Source organism: Papaver somniferum, chromosome 1 (genome assembly GCF_003573695.1).
Source record: "Papaver somniferum cultivar HN1 chromosome 1, ASM357369v1, whole genome shotgun sequence".
Classification (NCBI taxonomy): Eukaryota; Viridiplantae; Streptophyta; class Magnoliopsida; order Ranunculales; family Papaveraceae; genus Papaver; species Papaver somniferum.
In genome coordinates this window covers 63,459,730-63,470,122 of record NC_039358.1, presented here as the reverse complement: position 1 = coordinate 63,470,122, position 10,393 = coordinate 63,459,730, and the positions used below count along the sequence as shown (strand labels likewise).

The window sequence follows — 10,393 nt, the reverse complement described above, 5'->3', positions numbered from 1 at the left end:
GCAGAGATCATTCTTGAATTCTTTATCTTTCTTGTAAGAACATTCAAAGATTTATCAATAAAATTAAGAGTGTAAACCTAAAAATGAGTTGATCAACAATGAAATCATATGAGGGGTATAGTGTAGGATTTCCTGCAACTACACATAATACAATAACCCTAGAACCACATATACATTCAATTGAACATCATTGTCTTTAAAACCAACACTATCAAATCCAAAATCAGCACCACTAGCATTAACTGTTTATCCATGAGAAACATATGCAATATTCACCCAAAAACATTTACAGGAATACTTACTTTACCATCTGGAAGGGGATGGTTGAATACTGGTCAAGCTCCTGGTGCAACCCCAGAGGTCCCCACACCACTTCCAACAACCTTCTTGTTAGCTCCACTCCCTTCTGGTGCATCCCTCCTCCTAGGCACAGAATAGTTTCCCCTAGGAGGAGGCATAAGCACTACTACATCCTCAGGAATCTCATTAGAATCAGTTATCTCCCCTGGTCCGAAGATTGCAATATCATAAGCATCCTCTGCCAACTGTCGCATCACTGGTGCTAGCATGAAGATATTGGGGAAGACTACCATATCATTGGGGAGACCATGAGTGTCATTCTCCCGAATCTTAGCTTTGCATGCAACTGGAACTGGGGCAGAATAGAACCTCTGTCTAGCACCACCACAATTCACCTGCTCCTCCCCTACAAGCACCACACCTTCATTAATCACAAACTGGCATTTGTCAGGATGAACGACGTACACCACCCACCCTTCATCAGCCCCTTGGAGTTGAGGAGGTTGAGGTTCCAACGCATAAGCACTGGCACTATCATGCATAACAACCCTATCCTCTTTGACTTCTCCAACACCTCCAGTACCAACTTGCATGTTTGGCTTTCGCTCCTCACTTCTGCTACTGCTTCTCTCTACTACCTGTCAAATTGGAGAAATGGGGGAATCCCAATCAATAACACCATCACAGTTACTAATAAAGCCAATTACAACTATGAAATTCACTTTCAACACCTTGAACCCAACAATTCTTCCATGATTATCAAAAATCAATAATGCAAAAGTCATGAAAAGAATTAAATATAATTACCCAAGTGTGAAATAAGGCTTCCTCCATCGCCCCAGTGTTGGGGTTTAGCTCCTCATATTAATCATAATCTCAAAATACATGTATATAGCTCAAAAGTTGATTAAAGGGAGTAAAACAATTGAACAGAAAAATCGCAACAGAAATAACTGTTGCAAAGGCGTTGTTCAACCGTTACAAAAGGAACGATAAAAAGCTGAAGTGTCGTTGTCGCGCGTTGTAACTACGACTGTCAATAAACGACGGTTCCTGCAAGTCTGTTCTTCGTGTTCTTCATCTTCATCACGAACAACAGCAGCAGGAGAGAGAATTGGTGATTCTTCCTCTGCAGCTTCCTGTCTTCTCCTCCCCACTCTCGACACCCTCTCTAGTAGACCCAAAGAGCCTATTTATGCCCAACAACAGCTCCAAATCTCGTCAATAACTCCAATATAATTCTTCATTATGCGGGCAGTGAATAACAATATTTTCCGAATATTTTTTGACCAAACTTGGAATTGCTTGCGTAAACTTCCTCCCTCCATGCTCCAAATCGATTCTTCACGACCCAAAGTGATGCTCGAGCCATTCCACATCATCAGAACACGTCCATAACTCTCAATGATGCGTGATTATCATCCTCAAGTGCATGCTTGCCCTGTTTTGAACTCGAGAATCAAAACACGTATTTCAGCCAAATTTGATCGAAACCACCACCCAAACTTTGTTCCTTATGCCAAATCACATCTTTCTGCCAATTTTCAGCGATTGAATCGCACTCTAACCCATTCATTTTGACAATCAAAATTCTGCCAGTTGAAAACTTCATTTCCCGCCAAAAACACAAATTCAAATTGTTGAAGAAGGTGCCCCTTATCCAGAGTGTTGGGGGTGCGAATATCAATTGGAGTGGAAATAGTAATTTTTCTGGGTTCCTCCGGGACATTTCTGGGACGCTTCTGGTGCATTTCTGGGGTGTAAAACACTGCTTTTTGAGCCCACGCCGCAAGGGCTTATTTCTCTAAAATTTCCTACAAGAACACAAAATAACACAATAAGTACTTAATCGAGTCTAACAATACAGAACATTGAGAACAAAATAGACACATAAATGCGTCTATCAGATATGCAACTGAATATGATAAACTGCATTGTCAAACTGGATAGTCAAAATGGCAGTTCTTTGCTCACTTGTATTTATGGTGCTTTAAATAACACTGATAGAGATGCCCAATGGAATCACATTAGCAATCTTAGAAATTCCTATAGGAACCCTTGGATAGTCATATGAGGCCTTAATTTTATCTTAGATAGGAATGAAAAAGAAGTTGGTAACACTCCAAGTCAGAATGATTTAGATCAAAACAACAACCTTCTGAACTCCAACAGCTTATCTAGCATGTCCTATATAGGAAACCCTTATACCTGGACAAATAGGAGTAATGGTAGTGAACTTATTTTAGAAAGACTAGATAGAGTACTTTCTTCTTTTGATTGGAATGCCATTTATCCTAATGTTGCTCTCTATCACTTGACAGTTATTGGTAGTGATCACTGTCCCATAATGTTATTAACTAGCAAAATAGGAAGTAACACTAAAAAATCTTTTAGAGTGAACAAAGCTTGGTTTAGAGACTCTACTTGTTTTAATCTTATTAAGTCTGAATGGAAAAGTCACACTCATGGCTCTGCTGCTTACCAATTTACTCATTGTCTGAAAAATACCAAAGTTGGCCTGAGACACTGGAATTACCACCATTTTGGGAATATCCAAACTCATATCATTAATATTGAAACTCAGTTATCTGATATTACTTCTAGGGGTGTCCATCATAATCCTACTAGGGTAAAAGACTTAACTAAAAATTTAAAGCATTGGTATGACATAGAAGAAGACTTCTGAAAACAAAAAGGCAAGGATGATGCTTTACTAGGGGATGACAGAAACACTGCTTATTTTCACCAAAAGGCCAACTATAGAAGGCAAAGAACCCAAATAGATTCTTTGCAAACTGGCCTTGGAATCTGGCTAGAGGACAGGAAAGACATTGAGAATGAACTCCTAAGACATTTTAGCAATATGAGTAGAACTTCTAATCCACCTACTTCTGATGATTATCTCAAGGATATGCATGCTAAAATTGATGATTCTGATAATGCTATGTTGATTGCAATTCCTACTGTTGTTGAAGTTAAACAAATTTTCTTTGATATAAAACCTTGGACTACCCTAGGGCCTGATGGATTCCCACCTGGATTCTATCAGTTAATGTGGGACACTGTTGGTAATGATGTAGTAAAAATGGTTTAGGCTTTCTTCCATTCACATTATCTTTTGAAGCAATTAAACCACAACTTCACTACTCTAATACCTAAACATAATTGCCCAAAACATGTCTTGTACTTCAGACCAATAAGCCTATGTAATGTGTCTTATAAAATCATTTCAAAGCTTCTTGCTTCTAGACGTAAAGGTGTTCTTCATAAAATAATATTTCCTGCTCAAACTGCTTTCTTAGCTGGTAGATCTATACATGATAATATAATAATTGCTCATGAATTAATCCATTCCATGAAGAAAACTAAGGCCAAAGATGGTTGTGCTACTATTAAATTGGACATGTCAAAAGCTTTTGACAGAGTTGAATGGTGTTTTCTCATTGATAATCTTAAGAAACTAGGTTTTTCTAATGAATGGTGTACAATGATAAAGCAATGTATTACTACTGTCACTACATCTATCTTGCTCAATGGAGCTCCATATGAGGTCTATGAGACCCAAAGGGGCCTAAGATAGGGTGATCCCTTATCACCCTATTTGTTTATTTTGTGCATGGAATGTTTTTCTATAAGTTTGATCATTGCTGAAAGGAACAATCTTATCCATGGTTACAAAGCTAACAAGAATTGCCCTTCTATCTCTCATTTATTCTTTGTTGATGATTGCCTTATTTTCATAAAAGCTAGGAACAAGGATGCGAGGAATTTATCCCCTTTGATTGACCAATTTAGCAAGTTCTCAGGTCACGCAGTAAATTTTGATAAATCAGCATTAGCTTTTAGCAACAAATGTCTTTGAATGAGAAATACTTAGGAGTTCATTTGCTTCTTCAGAAAAGGAAATATGATTCTTTTGTGCATTTAAAAGAGAGTTTTAGAGGTAGACTTGATAATTGGCAAACAATTTTTTTAACTACTCCAGGTAAGACTGTCATGAACCAAGCTGTCTTAGGTAGCCTTGCTAGCCATCATATGGTTGTCTTCCCAATTCCCAAAGAGCAAAGAGCTTACTGACCAAATGGATAATATTCAAATGAAAAGGGTTATTTCCCAAAATCCTGGAATGATATTTCACTGCCTAAAGAGTTAGGAGGTCTCAACATTAGAAATTTGTTGAACATGGCACTTCTTGCTAAACTACATGGAGGATGATTAATAATCCTGAGGAACCTTGGGCCGTTATCTTAAGAGAAAGATATTTTCTGGTGTTAACCCTTTGACTGATAATGTTTGTAAGCAGGGCAGCTGGATTTGGCAAGGCATAAGTACAAGTTTGAACTTCATTAAAAGACATTATGTGTGGGAAATTGGTGATGGTACTTCTGTGAATATTTGGAAAGACACCTGGATTCCAAATATGCACAGACCACCAAACAATCATTATTTTTCCTCTGGTATGTCCAATGTTAGTCAGCTCATTGATCATGATAACAAACCTTGGAAATTAGATCATTTAAATGCCTTGTTTGATGAAACTACTGTTACTGAGATTACTAATATCAGAATCCCTCTTGCAGGTAGTGACAAGCTAAGATGGGAACCTTCTAGTAATGGAACTTTCACCATTAAGACTGCCTACAACACCTTGTTGAATGAACACCTAGCTTCTAAGCCTATCAGGAATAACTTAGTTATTTCTTGGAAATCCTTTTGGAAACACAAGCTTCCTCCTAGAGTTCAACACTTCATGTGGAAGTTTCTACATAACTGTATTTCCACTAAATCTAGACTTGCTAGGTTTACAAGACATCAGGATAACTCTTGTAGTCTTTGCAATAGTAGTGTTGAATCACCTCAACACTTATTCTTTGACTGCCCTCTAGTAAAACCAGTTTGGAATGCAGTTAATCCTATGTTAGAAACTATTCTTCAGAATCAGGATTTATACCAATGGGTGTGCAGTTTCTTTCTCTGTGTGAATATTGTTGTGCAAAAAGATTTTAAGATGTATGAAGAAGTTAGTTTTATTATCTGGCTTATTTGGAAGGCTAGATGCGGGAATTTTTTTGACAATAAGGATTTCAACAGTGCGCAGGTCACTAACAATATTCTCTTGCAGATGAGTGATTGGAATAGGACAAGAGTGTTCCACCCAAATAGTTTGACAGCAGCCAGTATGATTAGAAAAATCTGGAAGCCTCCAGCAAATGATCTTTACAAAATAAATTTTGATGCTTCCCATTTAAATAAAAATGTTTTATCAGGTTGGGGTCTAATTTGCAGAAATTTTGCAGGTATCAGCAATGGACTACGAGGAGGTGCATCTCTAGTTGTTGACCCTGAGCAGGCTGAAGCTAAGTCGTTACTAGAAGCAGTTCTATGGACACAAAGAAAGGGATGGAAAAGGATTCACCTGGAGGGAGATTGTTTAAACGTAATATTGGCAGTCAATGGGAAGACAACAACAATAAAATGGACAACTCAAAACATAGTCCAAGATACTCTCAACATTTTAAATTCTTTTGAATTCTGGGATTGCACTTATGCTCATAGAGATGCCAATCACTTGACAGATTCTGTTGCTAAGTATGCGAGAACTCATTTACTTTGTTTTGATTGGTTTAATAACGAGCATGACTGGACTAAAACTTTAATCCAGCAGGACAAGAACAATTTGTCACTTTGAAGTATTTGATCAAATGAAACTTCCTTTCCTATTTTAAAAAAAAAAAGAGAGTGGGAAATGACAGTTTTCTAAAGATGGAGCTCTTATCATCCCAAATTTGTCCCATTTGTTAGTATCAATGTATCATCACTCGGTACACCGCGGAATTTTCTTGTATGCCTTATATATATAAATCACGGTCTGGAAAATAACAAGAATGTTTTAAGTAGGCCTGTTCTGAAGTTTGATAAGCCCATTTTAGTGTTGACAACTACCTTGTTGACAGGCCTTATTCCATTTTGGATTTGGATCGTGCTGTCTTAACAGAACAATGTTCCCTATTTTGCACTTTTGCTTATTGTTTTTTTATCAATAAAGTTTCCATCAGTCTGGAGTTAGATATCTCCTGTTATACTCGTGCATCTCATGTTATACTCGTGAATCCATGCAAATTTGTTCGTTTTAGTTGTTCACTCATACCGGGGAACTTCTCTTTTATTACTGTTAGAAGATTTAGTAGAAACATTCTCATTCAAAATGAAGCACAAAACTGACATCTTTCATAAGACCTACATGCTTGCTTAGCTGCAACATCGGTGGCTCTTCTCTTTTAGCAAAAAACTAGCGGATAGATAGAGCGTTAGTTAGCTGTGGCCTTGTGGATTTCAACTTGGGGCTACATTTTATTGTTAAGTTTTGACATTGGCCTACAGATTTCAGTCCTGTAATTTGAAACAAAATGCATTTTATTTTAAGTTAAAGATCTAGATACGATCTTAAGGTACAAGATTCGTCAAGAAAACCTAATAATAAGAGGTCCAGAAGTAGCAGACCCTTTTTAAAATATCGTCAATTGTTTATCGTCTAACTTTTATTAAAATATTTCAAAGAATTCTTAAGATTTTGTTTGAATTAAAATAATTCGTTTTTGATGAAATACATGGGACAATTGCACATGCCATTCAACGGCAATAAACTTACAAACTTAAGCACATAGACTATTTTTATTCAGGCTTCAATTCAATTCAGATCAGTTTTGTTTGGGTTTCAGTAGCATTCAAAAATTACAAGATGTATGGCAAGAATTTCATTCTTTACAGTAAATAACCGTTGGAAACTCAGCAACAGTCTTGCTAGCTGTCGCCAAAAGACAGTTTCCGTTGCAATATATCTAACGCTGTTGTCAATTAACGGATTCATTTGTCAAGTTTTGTAATAAATACTATAAGCATCCAAAGTGTGTTAGTAATGACGCTTACGACACGAAAGAAAAATCTATCTCTCGCTTCTGTTTGTTGTCTCTATCTCACTCACAGTCACACAGTACTAAATTATTGTCCTTTCTCTGATTATCCATTCGAACATTTTGTTTTCCATTAATCAAATAAACAAAACACAGTTAAGAACAAAACAGAAATCAAGAAACCCATTTCAATGGAGATCAAAAATAATCACATTACATTTATAATAACAGTAATCATCAACATCATCAAGGACCATTGCTAGTACAAGTGAGTAAAGATTTCTGAATACCACCTTGACAGAAGAAAAAACTAGTTGGACATCTAAACAAACAATTATTAACTAAGCTAACAATAGCAGTACCAGGTTTAAGAGCCATTAAAGGACCTGGAATTGGACCAAACAAGTAATTCCCACCCAGTAATAATCGAACAAATGGTGAACTACCTTCATCTGGAACAACTGTCTTAATTGCATATTGTGAAAGTATCATCCCTGTAAATTTATTATTCTCCACTGATAATGCTGATAGTTTCGGCATCAAAGCCATGAAAGCTGGTAATAATCCTTCAAGCTCATTGTTACTCAAATCAAGTGCTATTAGTTCACTTTCAGTACCTAAATTCCTTGGTACTTGAACATATGTGAACTTGTTATGAGATAGAGTCAATTGTTGCAGAGATGGATGAGAAAACAGAGCTGAAATTACAGACCCAGATATTAAATTATGACTTAAATCCATTACCTGTAAGAATTCCAAATTGAGTATGTTATCAGGGAGATTTCCTTGAATATAATTGTTCCTCATTATAACTGTCATCAATGAAGATGGCAAAGTGGCTGGAAAATTCCCTGAAATTCCATTGTCACTTGCATCTAAAAAGGTCAGATTTTTAAGTGAACTCAAATCAGGAACTTCCCCGGAAATCTTATTCCCTTGAAGTTCTAACCTTTTTAAGCTTACTAACCCATTGAAGCTCTCTGGAATTGCTCCTTGGAGACGGTTGTTGTCGAGGTAAAGTTCTTCGAGGTTCGAAAGGTAACCAAGTGAAGCAGGTAATTCACCGGTGAATGAGTTACCTGAGAACCCCAGTCGACGGAGACGAGTGAGTGCTGAAATTGACTCCGGAATTGAACCACTCAAGTAATTACGGGATACATCAAGAGTTACCAGGTAAGGAAATTCCAAGACGAATTAGCTAAAGACCCAGTATAACCAGCTTGATCGAAAATGATTTCATTAACTCTTTTGATTCCAGAAACATCATCAGGTTCACATCTAAACCCACAAGTGAAAACATCAGTATTAATGTGGTCACATGGATCAACTGAGAAATCCCATGAGCTTAAACAAGATCCTGGCGTTACTGATTTTGAGTCTAGTTTGTTTCTCAATTCTTTCAATCCTTCAATCTCTTTGGCATCAGTCTTTGACTCCCCCCTTTTAAACATTACGATTACTGAAACTAATAACAAGAACAATAAAGACAATTTTTGAGTACCCATTTCTTCTCTTCAGAGTTCAGATCTCAAATTTAAGAATGACCGAGTGAGTGAGAGTTGCAGAGGCTGTAAGAAAGAAATGATAGAAGATATAGGCAAAGAAATGAAAATTGGAGAGTGAATTCACACGATGATGAATTGGTATGTCATAATTTGATGAGACAAGAAAATTAGAGATTTAGTGGTGTCTTTTTTCTTCCTTTTCCTCTCTTTCTTCACTCTTTGTTTATCTTTGAAGACCTTCACGAGTAAAAATGTCAGAGTTTGGACCCCTCCTTCTTATAACTGGCTTAAATTTGTACTCTTTCTCGAAGTCCAATCACTACAGCACAAGAGATAAAGAGGAGAGAAGAGAGAGGGATTTAGATTAGTATTAGTATATCTTGTTTGATGTCCCCCATAGCCATATTGGACTCTCTCTTTTCAGTGTTTCAGCTTTGGCCTCTCTCATCAGAAGTCAGGACTCAGGAGCCTTTTACATAATTCTGAATGATTTGAAAGGGTATGGAGAGTAGGTCTTGCATGGCTGTCATATATGTCTCTTTTGAAGCTTCATCATTTCATTGACAAGAAAAAAAGTAAGTAAAGGAAAGAAGGAATGGTGCTTGAATATGAATGTTTATAGCATGGGCCATTCACATGATTGTTGATGCATTTGTCCCAAATTGGTGTAACCTTATCTTCCGATAATGAGACGCATTATCTATAGATCAACCCCTGAATTTGATATACCAAACACATACTTGTTTTGGACGATCTACTGTGAAATCTACTGCCTACCTTCTTGTTCATAGAGCTCAGGAAACTATCTCCGTGCGCCGGTCAAGTGCCAACTGCCGCAGACTAGACCATCCTAGTCAGGAATTGCAAAATGCATTACATACTTGCAAGGCATTTTAATCCATGCAGAGTTTGTGGATGGTAGACGTATGAGCAGTGTTCATTCTAAGTTCAGAAATTCTCCAACAGTAACAATGGGTGCATAAAAAACTAAGGGCCGACATTGTTTCTAAATGAAACAAAATGAAATAAAATAGGTAGGTTGGTCTGCTAATAAACAGGTAATTTTTTTTCTTTTTTTACCTCAGAAAATTTGTTGTTGTTTGTTTGTTGTTTATTCTCGAATAGTAGAATCCAATATACTTACTAGAAAATATTATTAAAGAGCAGGTTTAAAATCATCAAAACTCACAAACAATATCTCTCGCTTTTTGAGGTTTGGTTCATCAAAAGGTTTTGGGAAACTTAAGATAAAGAATGAAAGACAAGACTATGGAGAATTATTAAAGTCTAAACTCCAACCAAATATTTGGAACTTAAACCCACAAGACATCATTGAAAACAGTAATCGCGGCCGCGTTTTCAGTTTTCAAGCAACATTTACTAACTTCACCAATAAACAAACTCATGGATCATTAAAAAGAGAGTACAGTAATAAACACTATTTAAGGAGATAAAGAGGAATATGTTGTGTCATTTCAGCATGTCTGGTAAAAATTTCAAGAATGCAGCATCCAGTTATCATACAATAAATCCACCTGTAGACTTATTTCAACACTGTATTTTCAGTAGGCCTGTCAATATTTGTCCGATATCCGGTATTCGTTTCCGAGTATTCGAGATCCTATAGGATTTTATCCGTTTTATCGGATATCGGATCGGATATTTTGTCGGATATTT

At 36.7% G+C, this 10,393-nt stretch overlaps 1 pseudogene; it reads right to left on the bottom strand.

Annotated features, from left to right (window-relative positions):
• Nucleotides 1-7,403: 7,403 nt before the first annotated feature.
• LOC113289311 lies at nucleotides 7,404-9,132 on the bottom strand (annotated as a pseudogene).
• Nucleotides 9,133-10,393: the final 1,261 nt, after the last annotated feature.